The sequence below is a fragment of the Lemur catta genome, chromosome 6, assembly GCF_020740605.2.
Source record: "Lemur catta isolate mLemCat1 chromosome 6, mLemCat1.pri, whole genome shotgun sequence".
In the NCBI taxonomy this organism is placed as follows: domain Eukaryota; kingdom Metazoa; phylum Chordata; class Mammalia; order Primates; family Lemuridae; genus Lemur; species Lemur catta.
The window spans coordinates 92832812-92850192 of NC_059133.1; positions in this window are offsets into that span (position 1 = coordinate 92832812).

A 17381-nucleotide genomic window follows, 5' to 3' on the forward strand; every position below is an offset into this window, starting at 1 on the left:
ATTTGTAAAACACATATGCGATAAAGGACTATTATCCAAAATGTAAAAAGAACTTTCAAAACTCAGCAATAAGAAAATAGAGAACCCAATTTAAAAATGGGCAAAACTCCTGAATAGTCCAAAGAAGATATACAGATGGCAAGTGAGCATATGAAAAGATGCTCAGTATGCTATGCCATTAGGGAATTGAAAGTTAAAAGAACACTACACACCTATTATAATGGCCAAAATCAAAACTCTGACAACATCGAATGCTGGCAAAGATGTGGAGCAACAGGAACTCTCATTTATAGCTGATGGGAATGCAAAATGGTTACAGCCATCTTGGAAGACAGTTTGGCAGTTCCTTACAAAACTAAACTCAGTCTTACCATACATCCCAGTAATCATGCTCCTTGGTATTTAATTAAATGAGTTGAAAACTTATGTCTACACAAACCCCTGCACAACTTGATTCATAATTGCCAAAACTTGAAAGCAACCAAGATGCTCTTCAATAGATGAACAGATAAATAAACTGTGGTTCATCTGTACAATGGAATATTATTTAGCACTAAAAAGAAATGAGCTAGCAGGTCATGAAAAGACATGGAGGAAACATATGCTTATTGTTAAGTGAAAGAAGCCAATCTGAAAAGGCATCATTCCAGCGGCATGGCATTCTAGGAAAAGCAAAGCTATGGACACAGTCAAAGTTGCCAAGGGGTGGAGGTTGGGGGAGGAGGGATGAATAGTTAGAGCACAGAGGAATTTTAGGGCCATGAAAATATTACTCTTTATGATACTATAATGACAGGTATATGTCTGTATACATTTGTCAAAACCCATAGAATGTGCAACACAAAGAATGAAGCCTAATGGAAACTGGACTTTGGGTCATAATGATGGGTCAATGTAGGTTCATCAATTGTAACAAATGGACCACTCTGGTGGGGGATGTTGAGAGTCGGGAAGGCTACGGGTGGGGACAGAGAGTATATGGGAACTCTCTGTGCTTTTTGCTCAATTTTTCTGTGAACCTAAAACTGCCCTGAAAAATAAAGTCTGTGTTTTTAAAAGTATTACTGGGCTTCCTCAGAGAAAAGTGAAATATGTTTCCTACTGCCTGTTGCTACAGCAGTTAGCCAGCTCAGTACCCTTCCTCCCACGTATTTCTCTCCAGTTAGGGGAGATGGCACATCACCACTGGCCACACACGGCCTGTATCCCACAGACCTTGGCTGATGACAGTGGTAAGCAAGATGTACTATGTGTCTCAGGGGTAGCAACTGTTGGCACCTACTAAAAATTCCCTGCTAAAATTATAGAGAGATTGCATCAGTAGATAGTATGTCATGATATATTCATATAACATAATCATAATTCTAGGCATCAATCCCAAGAACATGGGTCTCCTTCCTCCTCAGATCCTTATTCTTAGATGTAGATGCCTTCTTCTGCTGCGGTATTGTATTAATAGAAGAGACAACAATATCTGAAGTTATAGCAGTAATAACTTATGTTTTTAGGGGGTACATTGTCCCAGAAACTGTGCTAAACACATTCTCAAGTATTCTTCTCAATAAGTTCAAGAATGTATGGGGACAAGCAGGATTGTCTGGTGAATCACCTGGGAGCTCTTTCCAGTTGCCTGGCAATGAGCTAGCTTGGAAGGGCAGGAAGATGATCATCTTCTTTCTCTCAGACAGGCTGCTCCAGAACTCAACTTCCCAATGACCAGTGGCTTTCCAACCACTCCTCCAAGTGAGAGAAACTATGCCTGATCTCAGCATATCCCAAGGTCTCTAGGTACTAGGATCTTTGCTTTCCCAGCTGCTGCTGTAATTGATTGGCACCCAGACTCACACAGTCAAAAGGCCACTCAAACCTGCCTCATAAAAGTCAGAGCAATGAGAAGAGGGAGTCCCCTGACATCCACCTTTAAGATGCTGAGAGAACTGGCAACCCATTCACCTGCTGACTTTTCCACCTGTAAGTTTCATCCCACAAGGGACCCACTAGAGTTTTCCCTGACAGTCTTGCAGGAAAGAATGTAAGCTCCATGACAGCAGGGACTTCAGCCTGCCCCGTGCTGGATCTCCAGGACCTAGAACTGCGCCTGACACGTAGATAGTATTGTAGTTGGTTTTATTATTTTTAAGTGTGGTAAATCGAACAGACCAAGAGATGGCTGCCATTGGAAAGATAGTTGGAGGGTAGGGGAACGAAAAGATAGTTTATTCCTCGCAGTTCCCAAAGGTGGTGGGGCATGCCACACCACAGGGGCCACACGGGGAAGCACCAGGGTAGTCAGGAGGCAGAGAGAAAGAGAGAAACTGGACAAGAAAGAGCCTTATGTTGGTGTCCCTGGGAAGGAACAGGAGAAGCTGGGTAAACAAATTTAGGATCGGCTAGTTTGAATGATTTCCATGGGCTCTGGGGCATAGGGGCTGTCCCAGATTGGACCTGTCCCTGGGAAATTAGGGCAAATGGACAGCGAATGAGAGTGTGAGAGCTGGATAAAGGAGGTGGTTGGGGCTGTGGGCTCCGGATGGGCTGGTTTGCATTAGAAAAGCAGCCTTCGCAGGTGAACTGTTTACTGTCTCCAGGAATTCGCCAGCATCTCCAGGGTCAGGGAGGCCCCAGATGTCAAAACATCAGGATACAGAAAATAAAAGAACAGTTAACACAGTCAATATATGTTTGTGAAAGGAAATTCTAGTACTATTGCATTTTTTGTTTGTTTGTTTGTTTTTGAGACAGAGTCTCGTTCTGTTGCCCCGGCTAGAGTGCCGTGGCATCAAGCCCACAGCATCCTCAAACTCCTGGGCTTAAGCAATCCTTCTGCCTCAGCCTCCCCCAAGTAGCTGGGATTACAGGCATGTGCCACCATGCCCGGCTAATTTTTTTCTATATATATTTTTAGCTGTCCAGTGCATTTCTTTCTATTTTTAGTAGAGACGGGGTCTCGCTCTTGCTCAGGCTGTTCTTGAACTCCTGACCTCAAGCGATCCTCCCGCCTCAGCCTCCCAGAGTGCTAGGATTACAGGCATGAGCCACCGAGCCCGGCCTACTATTGGATTTTGAGTGGTGATAATCATGTTCTGAGTTCACAGAAATAAAGCACAGAAGACAGAGATCAAGATCGAATTTCAGATTTACTATTTTTAAACCTAATTGGAAGACATTTAGTTTGTGGAGCAAGGAACTTGTGATAGAGTTCCACTTCCAGGTCTAGACCTTGGAACAGCTCCCTAAGGGAGTGTTAGAGTGCGTAGAGCAAAACACATTCATCCAGAATTGCTGCAGCAGCACCCTGAGGCCGATAAGGGAGAAAGTTCTCATACTTTTTATAGATTACAGGTGCTCCTTGACACTTTCCTAGAGTCAAAAAATCATAAGTCAAACCATCATTAAGTCGGGTACCATCTGTAGTTCCACCAAATCTGAAAACAAGGACCACTGATGTCAGACCGTCTCCACATACCAGATAGTTCCTTCTTCCTCTGGGATGCAGGGAGGCCTGGAGTGCCAAGTCCCTTCACAGAAAAATGAGGACAGACATTTCCTATTTTTTCTTAAGCCATTGGCCTTAGGTACCCATTAAGCCTATTGTCAACCAAGGCTGTGGCTCATTCTGTAAGGACAGACTTGCTCCCCGTTATGAAAACTTCTCCCCAGTGACACACGCCCATCTCCCATCCTGCTCCTTTACAAGTCTACAAATCATTAAATGAACTCCAAGGCTGCTCTGTACCCAAGGCTGACACTCTACTCCGTAGCTTATTCCCATCACTCAAATGCCCGGCCTCATTACCTCACTACCTGGTGCCGCTCTCCTGAAGTTATGCCGTAAGAGCAAATGAAAGGATAACAACACTCCAATAATACAATGGCAGCCATAAAAAATAAAAAAGCAGTTCAAATTCTGTTCCCTTCAGCAAAGGGACTAGTGGCGAGCCCTGAATATAGTTAACTGCAAAACTAAGAGTAAAGCAAATGCGGGAATAGGGGTCACAAGAAAATAATGTAAAAATAGTACAACAAACAAAATGGGAGAGTATTCTGGAAAAACTCAAACCGTTCGTCCTCTGCTCTTGCATCACAGCAATCAACACAGACGGCTTCCGTGAGCCCAAAATATGTGGGTATTGCTCTCCACCAGCAAGCAAAACATCAGCTCTGCAGCAGACCCCAGCTGGGTGTCCTCCAGTTCAATTCTGACCCTGTCTACCCCGAGAAAGAAACAGATCCCAGAGGCTCAGGCCGCAAGACCGCCCCCTCCCTCCCACCAGTCACAAGTTCAGGCCTCCAGAATTCCTGCCTGATTGGCTTCAAGTTGGGGTTCCCATGACCCCCTCTTTGGGTTCAATTAATTTGCTAGAGGGGCTCAGAGGACTCAGGGAAACACTCACCTTTACTGGTTTATCACAAAGGATATTTTAAATGATACAAATAAACAGATAGATGAAGAGATACATAGCGTGAGTTCTGGAAGGATCTGGAGCACAGGAGCTGTTGTCCCCGTGGAGTTGGGGTGCACCACCCTCCCTGCAGGTGGATGAATTCTGTTCACCTCCTGGTCAGCCTTCACATGCTCAGCTCTCCAGAAGTTCCCCAAACCCTGTCCTTTGGGCCTTTTATGGAGACCCAACTGTGTCAAAATGTGATTGGACAAAAAGGGTATATGCCCTAACCCAGCCAGACCTGTCTGTTAAGATTCTTCTTGGCTGCTCTGTGCAGCATTTCTTCTTCCAGGATATGGACATTCCCTCTCTGGAATGAGTGTTTTATGACTCACAATCAAATAAGAGTTCTGCCTCGCAGGTGAAAGGAGGGCAGGAGAAGTTCAGAGAGAAAGAGAGTCTGTTTCCTAAGTCCTAAAGCACCCCAAAGTTATAACAAGGGCTACCAGAGTTATGAGCCAGGAACCATGAGTGATATACATATATATATACACACACATATATATATGAGTGTGTATGTATATATTATATATATGTGTAATAATAATATCACAGAGAGAAAAGGCAGTGGCATAATCTCACTGACTGACTTTTACGTAACAGCTAGCAGTGAAAGGATATCATGAAAAACTGACAAATCAAGTAGCAGTTAAGCATTTTTAAGACTATAAAGGATAAACATTAAGGAAGCTAATATTGACTAAAATTATGTGGTGGAAGAGAGGCAGGAGATGGAGGAAAAAAAGTTGCAAGTTGATATTTTGTTGTTCAGAGAAGAGAAGCAATAGATACTGTCTAAAGAAAAAGGGGACAAGGGATATTAAAGGTAACCACTGGCACAAAAACATCCTGAATACTAAAAGAACTACAATTAAAAAAAAAAAAAAGTAGCCAGGCATGGTGGCGTGGGCCTGTAGTCCCAGCTACTCGGGAGGCTGAGGTTGCTCGCCAGAACTTGCGCAATGAGTGCAAATAAAAAGATAACAATATTCCCACAATACAATGACAACCTGAAACTCAGGAAACTTCAGCTACAGGGTTGGTTGTGAGCATTGGATGTGCTTAACTATAGAACTAAGTCTAAAACAAAAGTGGGAATACATACACATATTTTAATATATATAGCTTTTAATATATAATTTATATATTTATATTTTTTAAAAAGTAAATATAATAAAATATGTCAAAACTAAGAACCAGCTTATCTGTCTTATCAATATATGTAAATGGGCTTCACTATTAAAAGAAATTTTCAATTTGGATCAGAAAGCAAAACCCCTCTCCTTACTATATATAAAACACGCACTTAAAGCAACTCAGAAAGGTTGAAAATAAAAGAATAGACCTAAGAAAGAAGACAAATTCAAACAAAAAGAAACTAAGCATCATAATCTTAACATGAAGCAAGATGAACTCAGTCCAAAAAGCATTAAATGAGAAAAAGAAGGACACTTCAAAATGCTAACAGGTATAATCCACAGTCAAGATATAACTTTTATAGATATCCAAGTAACAAAGCAGAAACTTTAATAAAGGTGAAATATACCAAAACACACTAATATAAGGGGTTTTTATTTCTTTCTCAATCTAAGATCAAGTAGACAAAAAAAAAAGGCTAGAGAATCAGTAAGATACAGCTTACTTATTGATATGTATCAAATTCTGTGTTTTGATAACAGTACACTTCTTTTCATGTGGTCATGATACATTCATGAAAATGACTAAATATTAGGCCACAAAGAGAGCCACAATAAATTCCAAAAACTACACAGACAACATTCTCTAATAGCAACCCAATAAACTAGAGAACATGGCCTTGAATATTAATATCAATAAAAAATAATATAAATCAAATGTCCACCCCAAAATTAGTAAATAATTCAGAGAATGAAATGACAAGTCACAGAGTGGGAGAAAATATTTGCAAAACACATATATGATAAAGGACTATTACCCAAAATGTTTTTTAAACTCTTAAAACTCAACAATAAGATAAATAACCCAATTTAAAAACCGGCAAAAGACCTGAACATACACCTCACTAGGTAAAATATACAGGTCACAAATAAGCATAAGAAAATATGCTCAGTATCATGTCACTAGAGAATCACAAATTAAAACAACAACAAAACACCACTGCCTACCTATTAGAACAGCCAAAATCCAAAACACTGACACCACCAAATGCTGATGAGGATGTGGAGCAACAGGACTCTCATTCATTGCTTGTGGGAATGCAAAATGATACAGCCATTTGGAAGGACAGCTCAGCAGTTTCTTACAAAACTAAACACATTCTTACTATACACTTCAGCAATCCTTGGTATTTAACTAAGTGAGTTGAAACATCTGTCCACACAAAATCCTGCACATGAATGTTTATAGCAGCTTTATTCATCACTGCCAAAGCTTAAAAAAAACCAAAATGTCCTTCAGTAGACAAATAGATAAACAAATTGTGGTACGTCCATACAAGGAATATTATTCAGCAATAAAAAGAAATGAGCTGAGAGAAAGAAAAAAAGAAAGAGGAAGGAAGGAAGGGAAGAAGGAAGGAAGGAAGGAATCAAGCCATGAAAAGAAATGGAAGAACCTTAAAATGGACGTTGCTAAGAGAAAGAAGGCAATCTATAAAAGGCTACATATCATATGATTCCAACTATTTGACATTCTGGAAAAGCCAAAACTATGTAGACAGTCAAAAAATCAGTGGTTGCCAGGGATTCAAGGGGAGGGAGGGAGGCATGAGTAGGTGGAGCACAGAGCATTTTTAAGGCAGTGAAAATACTCTGTATGATACTGTAGCCGTGGGTACATGTGTCGTTATACATTTGTCAAAACCCACAGAATGGACCACACGAAGAGTTAACCCTAAGGAAAATCATGGACTGTGGCGATAATGATGGGTCAATGTAGGTTCATCAACTGCAACAAATGTCCACACTAAAACAAGACGTTAATAATAGGGGAAAATGGGAGATGGAACTCCATATGTGAACTCCATACTTTCTGTTTGTTTTTCTGTAAACCTAAAACGACTCTAAAAAAATAAAATGTAATACTTTTTAAAAATTAGTAAATAGCAAAACCAATACATATATTAAAATCTAGTTCTTTCAAAAAACTTAAAAAATAAATAAACCACTAATAAACCTAGTCAAGGGGAGAAATATTAACATGCAGAATAAGAAATAACAAGGAGGTCCAGTGTTAGTTCCTGCCCATAAATAAATAAATAAATAAAAGGTAAAAAGAAATAATAAGGAGGAAATAATTACAGAAATTAAAAAAAAAAATTTTTAATTTATGAAACTACTTAGCACAACTCTAATAATGTTCCGGGTTGGCTTCCCTGGGAAGCACACTCTAATATAATTTGCATGCACAAAGTTTATCTTACAGTGCCTTCAGGATCAACATCTAGGGAGGAAAAGAAAAAGGACTGGGCAAAGAGAGAAGTTGAACTACAGTGAAGTCACAGCAAAGGTTGTGGGGAAAGGCAGGATTCAGATAACCTATCTTTTTAGCTCATCCATCACCAGACCAGGAGTGACATGGAGAATACCACACACCACCCCAAATTCTGGAATTTGAGCTGGATGCCGCACCTGCAAGGGACTTGGGTATGTTCCCTGGGGAGGAGGTAAGTGTGTTCTCTAGTGGAGAAGAAAACCGAAATGGAAGCTTGGTGACCAGAAGGCTGGACTGCTGTGGAGACCGCCAGCTGATTACTACGCCCGGTTCCTCCTCACAGTGGGCACACGGCTAAGCTACGTTTCCTAGCTTCCTCCGCTTTAAGGTGGTCATACGCCTGAACAGTAGTTCAGGGAACACAAGCAGGATAATAAATGCTACTTTCAGGCCTGGCTTGTGAAATCCCCCCGTACTCCAGCCTCTGACTCTGGCCCTTTCCAATTCGATGCAGCTGCCCACGCACAGTGACCTTGGAAAGCTCATGTTGAAAATGGCAAAGGCACCAGATGGGTTCTCTAGTTCAAAAGTGATTATATCCCAAGCGAAGTAGTGTTCCCAGAATCCAGCACAATATGTTACACATCCAGTGCTACATTCCTCAGGTCCACAATGCCTTATCTGGAACTCCTGGAGCCAAGTGTGTTTTGGTATTCAAAACTTTGGGGATTTTAATAAGGTACTACAGTATGTGTATTAATACTAGTTTACATTATTATAATTACATATCTTCCCCAGACAGGTTTGGGGCAGCACCCTAGAATCAAAAACACAATTCTGCTTCTGCAAAATATATGAATATTTACTCTGAAATGAAGTCTATAAATAGCCTCATCTGTTCAGGAAAGTTTGTGCCACCAAGTGAATTTTGGCATCAACATTCATTCAGGTGTTTATTAAAGTGTTTATCAAGTGTTATTAAAAACACTTTTGGTCATAGTTTTCAGAGTTTTGTGGATTTCAGAATTGCAGGTAAGAGACTGTGTAACTATGCAGCCAACACCCATGGTAGAGACTAAGAAGTGTCTACAGAAGAGGAGGAAAGGAGGAAATATTGGTTTTCATGTCAGTCCATTCCAGTGACTATGAAATTTAACTCCATTGAGAGGATTCTTCAATCAAGAGGTTGGCGTGGCTGAATGCTCACGTTCCTTAGCTAATGCTCAGCCACGTGGCCACCTTAACAGCAGAGGAGGCTAGGAATGTAAGCTGGCTGAGTGCCCACGATGAGCTGGGACAAAGTTTAGTGAGCAACTGACAGGCTCTAGAACAATCCACCTTTCTGGTCAACAGTGTTGGGCCACACCAGTGACTGTGAAATTCTCCAGTTGAGAACTGTATGGTTATTTCAGTCTTCCAGTCTTTAGGTGTTCTACCGTGGGCTCCACTGCAGTTTCGAGGCTCCATTCTCAACCCTGTCCTGAACCAAACCTTCCTCAGGGTTTCCAGTCTTTTCTGGGCCATCTCTTCTCTGTCTCTTAGATTTCTTCAGATCCCGTCACTCTTTCTGATCCAACTACTGATAAAAGTTACACACACACACACACACACACACACACACACACACGCCCCCATCATTGTGAATATTTTTAATGTCTTATGTGTGTGGAAAAGACTATTTCCAGTTGCCTGAGTTTTTAATTAATATTTAATTCATTAAAATTATAAGTATAAAACCTGATTTTGCTTAAGCCTTTAAATTCAACTTACAAATCTTGAAATTCTATGTATAAGTGTAGGTTTTTTAAAAAAAAATCACTTTTACTTGTTCTTTGATTGATGTTTAACTCAACTTGAACGATTTAAATTTCCTTAACAATTAGTCCCATTTACAAACTTAGTAAAATTTTCATAACTGTTTTAGACCATATTTATATGCTTAATATATTTGATTTTTTTCCTCATGACTTTAATTTCTTGAAAAAATAGACTTAAAGTCCTTATATGCAAAATCTTTCTTACAACTTAAGCAACTCTTATAAATCTAATTAGTTGATTTGCCATGTTCAGATGTTTGATTTGTCTATTACTGTTTATAAACTTGAACAATGTCTTATACCTTTCAACTAAAAGTCATTGGTCTAAAATCAACATAGTTTAAGTTGAAAACACAAGGCTTAACTTAAATTTAGGTTTAACTTAAATTCATACAGATTTTTTAAACTTAACATCAAAATATTGTCATTTACCTTACCATCTCTGTGCCAAGTTCTACGTGTCATTTACCCCACTAAGCAGAGCAGTTTGACCTTCACAGGAAGGCTGAAGTTATTAGGTCAAAAAATTAGTGACTGTTATGGATCGAAGGCTTATGTTCCCCACTAAAGCCCCCCTAAATTCGTATGTTGAAATCCTAACCTTCAGTTGATGGTATTAGGAGGTAGAGCCATTGAGAAGTAATTAAGCCATGAGTGTGGAGCCCTCATGAATGGGATTAGTGTCCTTATAAGAAGAGACATGAGAGCTTGTCCTCACTCTGTCTGTTCTCCACTGTGTGAGGACACAGCAGGAAGACAGCCATCTGTAAACCAGGAACAAAGTCCTCACCAGGAACCAAATCTGCTAACACCTGGATCTTAGACCTCCCAGCCACCAGAACTGTGAGGAATAAATGTTTGTCCTTTAAGCCACCCAGGCGATGATATTCTGTTACTGTAGCCCAAAGTGACTAAGACAGTGCTATAAAACAGTTTCTTGTCAGACTGAAGAGCAGGACAAGGGAGCTACGTGCTGCCAAGGGAATTCTCACCGGTGACCTCACGGAGCATTCCCCTGATAGATTCACCTCTGCTGACCACAGGCCCGGCTTTCAGCTGGCCTGTTTCACAGTTCCCATCAGCATCTTTCGCATTATACCCTCTCCCGTCTTAGGTGGGTGGAATGCCACTGCAACCCACACCTAGCTCCCGGCAAGTTGTCCTCACGTGATAGGCTCTGCATTCCTTCTGTATTGCCCTTGTCTTACCGGACTCTGTAGCCCTGTCAGTGGCCTTTCTTTTCTAATCGTCTAGCTAAGGGTCATTAGATACACAAACATCTCTTTCATACCCGCCCGGCCTGGCCTCAAAGACCTCACTTTCCTTTCATATGGGTCTAACCTGTCTTCATAGACCATAAATCTTTCTTCCAGTGAAATCTCTCTCTTCTTCCATCTTAGTCAGCCTTTTATTTTTCTTTTAATTTTCACTGCACCTATTCCAAGAGCAAGACCAAATCCTATGTTTTGTTGTTGTTGCTATCTTTAACCAGTTCTTCCTGGATTCCTTGAGCAAATCTGATTCTTAGCGTTAGAATTTTCACAGGCACTTTCAGTTGCCTTCCTAAGTCTTTGGGTTTGCCCATAAGTTCAATTATCTCTCTAGCTTAACAAAAAAAAAAAAAAAAATGGTACACAATAAAGGATTCCTACTCCTTCTGATCTATTCATTGGAAAAAATATGACACCCTCAGTAGATAAAGCCACAATCTGGGTCTCCAAAATTCAACTTCATGGCCAAGGACCGTATAATTAACCAAAGGATTACAATTCAAGAGCTACCTTGAGGTCACTGGGGGTGACTCTTCGGAGCTTTTGGACAGGCCTTGTGATCTGGCCCCTCCACGCTTCACTCTCTTACTCCATGATACAATGACAAGACACTGACCAGACACGGCCTACTTAGGCCTGCACAAAGTTTACACACACAGGCTCAGGAGTGGAATTTAGCCCATTTCGAGGCCTGAGGCTCAACCTGAAACCCTGGCTGAAAAACACAACAGAACAAAAAATTGTTTCATCCACCAATGCTTACCTAAAAGGCTTTTGTACCTGAGATTCTACTCATTTTGAGATGAGATCAAAAAGCCATCTATATGGTGCTAATCCCTATCTTTGCCTTGGGTGCAATACTGTAAAAGGTCACCTCTGCCCATGTAGCTCAAGGTCAGTCACCGAAGCTGGCACCCAAAAACCTGTGAGAGCTTGCTTACCAAGACTCTAGCAGCTCCTGTTTGCTAAAGCCCCTATCTATTAAAAAAAATAACCCTGTCCCTGTTTTAAAAAGCCCGGCAATGATAAAAACAGTCATTCTCCTATGGACATTAGCTGCAATAAGCATCTATAAGCTGCCAAGGTGAAAAAAACCTAGGTGTGTCTGGCTCCAAAGCACGTGTTCAAAACCCCAACCCCAAGCTGTCTGACCTTCGAATGGAAGGAACTTTAGGGATTCTGCCATCCGTAAGACTTCATGCTTGTAAAGACCCCGTCCTACTGGGTGAGGCATGGTTCTGTCCACCTCCTGATAATTAAGACCAACAATAGCTAACACGTATCATGTACTTTACCGCGTGCTGATTCTGAGTCACCTCAGAGGAAGTTATCTTGTTTAAGCCTCACTCAGCTCCTTGAGTGAGCAGCTCTCCCTTGGAGGTGATGAACCCAAGCTTAGCAAAGTGCAAGACCAAGCCTGAACACTGAGTTGCTCGGATTTGAACACAGGCAGCATTGACAGCAAATTCCGTGTTCTCCACCCCGTTCCCACCACCAGCAAGAGGGCCCTCTGCACTTTGGGATTTCCTCAAAGCAACAAGATGGCATTGCAAGAGCAGGTCCTGGGGAGAGGGCCACTGTCCTAGTGGTCTGCAAGGGCCTGCAAACTTTCAGAGGGCAGGTAGCATGAGCCACCCACGTCCACCCTAGTCCCGGGACACTAGGGCTCTACCCAGTTGTCTTCTGGAGGGTGTGTTGGCCTCTCTTCACTGCTTCATGCCTGTTGGACTTATTTTCCCTCTCTGTCATGCCATGGAAGGAAGACTATTCTCCTTTTAGTGACCTAACTAAAAATCAGAGGTCTTCTCTAATGTCGCTTTTACCCCAGTTAACAGCCTCTTCCCCCAGAGCCAGCCACATGGCGCCCCAAGGAGAAACGGTGGCGCAATCCCAAACTGCAAGTGTTGAAGGGGAAAAACCACATCTGATGGAGAGGTGGGAGAGACAGAGAGACAGAGTTGAGGTGAGAACTTCAGAAACTGGGGTCAGGTCTTTGAGATGGGATATCGAAACAGAGGCTCCCAGGATCCCCACCCAGGAAACAGAATTCCTCCCCCTTTTCTGACAAAGCCAGCTCCACCACATCCTAGAGCCCTCACCCTCCCTCCTCCTACCCACTGTCGCTAAATTTAGCCTCTCATCTGTCCTCTTCCTGCAGGATGTGGATATTTTAAGTGCTCAGCAGCGTGGTGCCCAGGAGAGGCTGCACCGTGGAGGTAGACGCCCAGCTCCTCCTCCTGTCTGTCACACACGCCACCTGCCTGGGCTCACCCTTCTCTCTCCACACCTACCGCCCTTCCTCCCGTTCTTCCTCTCTCCCAGAGGCTGCCAGAGGGAGCAGCCCCAAAGCACCCACAGGATGCCCGGTGAAGACAGGATTCCCCAGGAGGTGGAGTTTGGGAAACTAAACCCACAGTGCACAGAGGAACCTACTGGACACACACTGTCCTCAGCTCGTGCTTATGGACACCCCCAGGAAACAGCACAGCGTCTGAAAGCTCCACCGGACCAGCACAGCCCAGAAGGGCGCGGAGTTGTGATAGGGCTGGGGGATGTGAGAGATCCACTTTGGGAGGAAGCTGATGTGGAACTAGAATATGAAGGGAACATGGATCTTCCATGGCGCCTAGAAGGCTGGGAGCAGATGTGTCCTTCTTGGCCTACAAACAAAGCCCCCAGGGTGGGCACTGGCAGGTAGAGATCTCAGAATTGTTGCTGAAGGTGCATCAGCCCAAAGGCTGCAGGGTGGAATTCAGACTTTGGAAGTGGGCAGAGCCACACCCCTGCACACCTCCACTATGTTTGTGTCCACCTGTCCTGACGCACAAAGGCAAGTTTTCAGGTGTCTGGTCTGGTATGAGGAAGAAGAACACTCTCTGTTCTAGAACTGGTGGTTAATGTATCTGCCTCTACAGCATTGCTTTTCCCCAAGGGCGTCTTTCCATCATGCGTCTTTCGACAAGCTAATTAATTTTCATTGCAGACAGCGGACTTAAGAGGAAAACGGCCTTCCATTACAGAAAGACAGATTTGAGCGAGGCCAAGGGAAATGTGTCTCCTGTTTCAAATTAAATTGGGAATAGGTGAATTAGAAACCCTGCCCAAGGCCTGACGCCCTGAGGCTTTGCCAGCTTCTGTGCAGGAAGTCAGGAAACATCTTTCCAGGAGATCTTGAGCAACAAAATAAAAGCTCATCTGGACTCCTGCCTGGTGCCCTTTCCCTGCAATATCAAGCTGGCATCCTGCCTCGCACCCGATTCCTGTTTCCAGTGTGTGTGATCATGTGTGTGTGTGTGTGTGTGTGTGTGTGTGTGTGTCTCAGAGAGAGACAGAGATTGAGAGTGGGAGGGAGAGTCGGTGAGTGAGAGCAGAAGTTCGGGGCATGAAGTGGCACAAGGAGTTCACCGTGTTCCCCAGGCCTCCAGGCTCCCACCTGCACCCTACCCCACCAGGACATTCGACGCCCCCAACTGTCACCTAGGGAGCCAGTGGTAACCATGCGCCAGGGCCTGGACTGTCAATCACTGAGGGTGGAGAAGAGGGGTGAGAAAGGTTATGCCCACAAGAAATAATCAGTGGTCAGTGACTCTGATCCCAGAGAGAGTTTCCAGGGCCCTCAGGTAGAATGGTTGAGTTTCAGAAAAAACCCATGCTTGGTCCTAGAGACAGCTGATCCAGGAAGGCCAAGAGTCGGGCCAAGGTTGGGCAGACGCTAATAGAAGGACCACATGCTGCCATTCGGCACTCTGCAGGGCTGTGTCCACCAAGACGGGGGCAGAGTTCACACAAGCTTGCCTTCTCACCCATCGGCTCCCTTCCCCTGAAGCTCGAACCGGAGGTGAATGAAGACGCCCAAGGCCCAAGTCTCGGTGACAGTGCAGGAGGCTCCAAGGGCAAACACGGACATAACGCAACCCACTTGGCTTCTGCTCCTCTGCGTGGGAACCTGTGGCCTCTGAGACGGGGGCGTGAGTGAGGACGAGGAGGGTGACACGAGGGAGGAGAGGGGCTGAATCCACTGAAATTCAGGACCACAAACTAAAAACTCTCCCTCCCCTGAGAGCTAAAGCTCTCAGACGGCTGAAGTCTCTGACTTTTGAGCCCTCACTCTGAGACTCAGGGACTCCAGGATGAACAGGGCTGCGTCCCAGCAGTATTGCCAAAACCCTGGAATGTCCGGTGGTGTCTGGGCAGACCACCTCGGGGAGGCTGCTCCGGGGCATCTGCTCAGCCACACTCTGTCCTCAGACCTCCCGCATCGTGGGCCACCAACGCAGCTCTCCTCTCTCCTCCTACCGGGAAGTCTTCTGAGTCTGAGGGCCATGCGCATCACACACTCGTCGTTTACTGAGCCCCTACTGTGGAAAGGACACGCTAGGCAGGGGGAACAGTATGTGCAGATACAGAGGCAAGAAAGAACAGGGTAGGTTTGGGAGGCACACGTGCTTAGTGTGACTGGACCGCAGGGGCACAGGGATGGTGGCAGCAAAGAGCCCAGAGAAGGAGGGAGGCAGAACCTGACCCACTGTGTTAAAGGGCTTGCCAAGGCATCGGGACTTGCCCAGGCAGTGACAGGGAGGTGGGGAAGGTCCTGAGGAGGAGAGTGGTACAGCAGAGTGGTACTTTAGAGAGGTCACTGAGGCCCAGGGTTGAGGATGGGCTGGAGCAGAGCCAGACGCTGGAGACAGGGCAGGAGGAGGGGCTGGGAGGCTCGTGCCACAGACCAGGTGGTGGCACAGCAGTAGCGGGAAGAGAAGGACAAAGACCCACTGGAGAGATTTTAAGGGGTAGGAATGACAGATCAGCTGTCACCATTTGGACATGGGGTTGATTCCCTTGAGGGAGGAATCGAGACTGACTCCCAGGTTTCTGGCTTAGGTGACTGGGTGAAAGGTGACAGGGAAAAGTAACAGAGAATTCCGGGCACAGGATGGGCAGGTGGAGAGACCAATAGGTAGCTGCAAATTCATGTTAGGAGAGAGGTCAGGGTGGGAGCTACAAATACACAGCCGTCACCGTTCAGCCGGGAGCTGATGTCTCGGGCGAGGAGGTAGGGATGGGCGTCGGTGGAGCTCTCGCTTCCACCTCGACTGCACTGCAGGCAGCCACAAAAACCGGTGAAGCCTTACGGGCGCCCCAACCCCCTCATTCCACAGAAAGGAGCTAGAACTCAGGCCCCCGGTGTTTCCTGGGCCAAGGACAGCACAGGAGGGATGCTCCCACCAGCAGCTCACGCTTCTTAATAACCACATCTTGGCACCGTCCTTAAGGAAGCCCTGGGCCAGAGAACCAGTGGCCCAAAAGTCCAAGGAAGGGCCAGAATCTGCCCACTCTCCGGCCAGGCTGCTGGGTCAGCGTGGAGAGCTGAGGCCACTCACCAGCCACGTGAGGGGAGCCACGTGGACATGGGCACAGCAGAGGTGCCCAGGGCCTGCAGGCCGAGGACTGGTCAGCAAGGGAGGCTCAGCCTCAGTCAGTCTGCAGACCCCTGTGGTGCAGCAGCAGGGCTGCCTGCCTTCTCCCTCGGACTCCCGGCTGGGAGCCTGTGCACTCCAGGTGCAAGGTTCAAGTGATGGGGCGGGACTGTCTTAGGGTCCCCACAAAGCACAGGACATCTGCCCACGTGTCTGCAGTATTCCATGAGTTGTCTATACTTTTCTAGGGGATGCTGAGGGAAGAAAGAGTGGGAACCATCTGTCCCCAACTTAATTTCTCAGTGACTTGGTGTTCTGGGGATTTACCCAGTCAGGGCCCTGGGACAACCAGCCCTGTCCCCTCCCCTCAGCCCTGCGAGAAGACCCGACCAGTCCCAGAGGCCCGAGAGCCTCCAGCCGTGCCCACACAGGACCGGGCAGGCAGGAGGCAGCTCACAGAGCTTTTTTTCTGGTTGTTTTATTTGAAAACCCTAGGATGTGTCCCTTCCCTCACCGCGCCCTCCCCCCACCCCTTCCCCAGGACATGACAATGCCACACGCACACACAAGGCCGTGAGCTGCACACAGGAACACGGGCTGCGCTCACGACAACATTGAAAAAATATACATTATATATAATACACCCGGGGCCCCCACTCCCCCTCCGGTCCCCACAACCTAGCCACACCGGGTCCCGGTGCCGGGGGAAGGGGTGGGGGCTGTGGGACCTCGGGGCAGCAAGGGCAGGAGGGGAAAGAGGACAGGAAGGCAGGAAACGGGGAAAGGTGGAGAAGCAGGGATCCCCAGGGTGAAGTGGAAACAGGTGGGGGATCACAAGAGAAGCAGGGAGGGCCCAGCCAAGGGGGTGGGGGTGGGAGGGAAAGGGAGAGTAAGGTTTTCCGCGACCCCACCCCAGCCCAGCCATTGCCGCTGACGCTTCGGGGGCGGCTGCCGTCGGGGGCAGAAAGGGCAGCTGGAGTCGTCCGGCCCACTCTCCCACCGGCCATGGCCAGGGGCACCAGG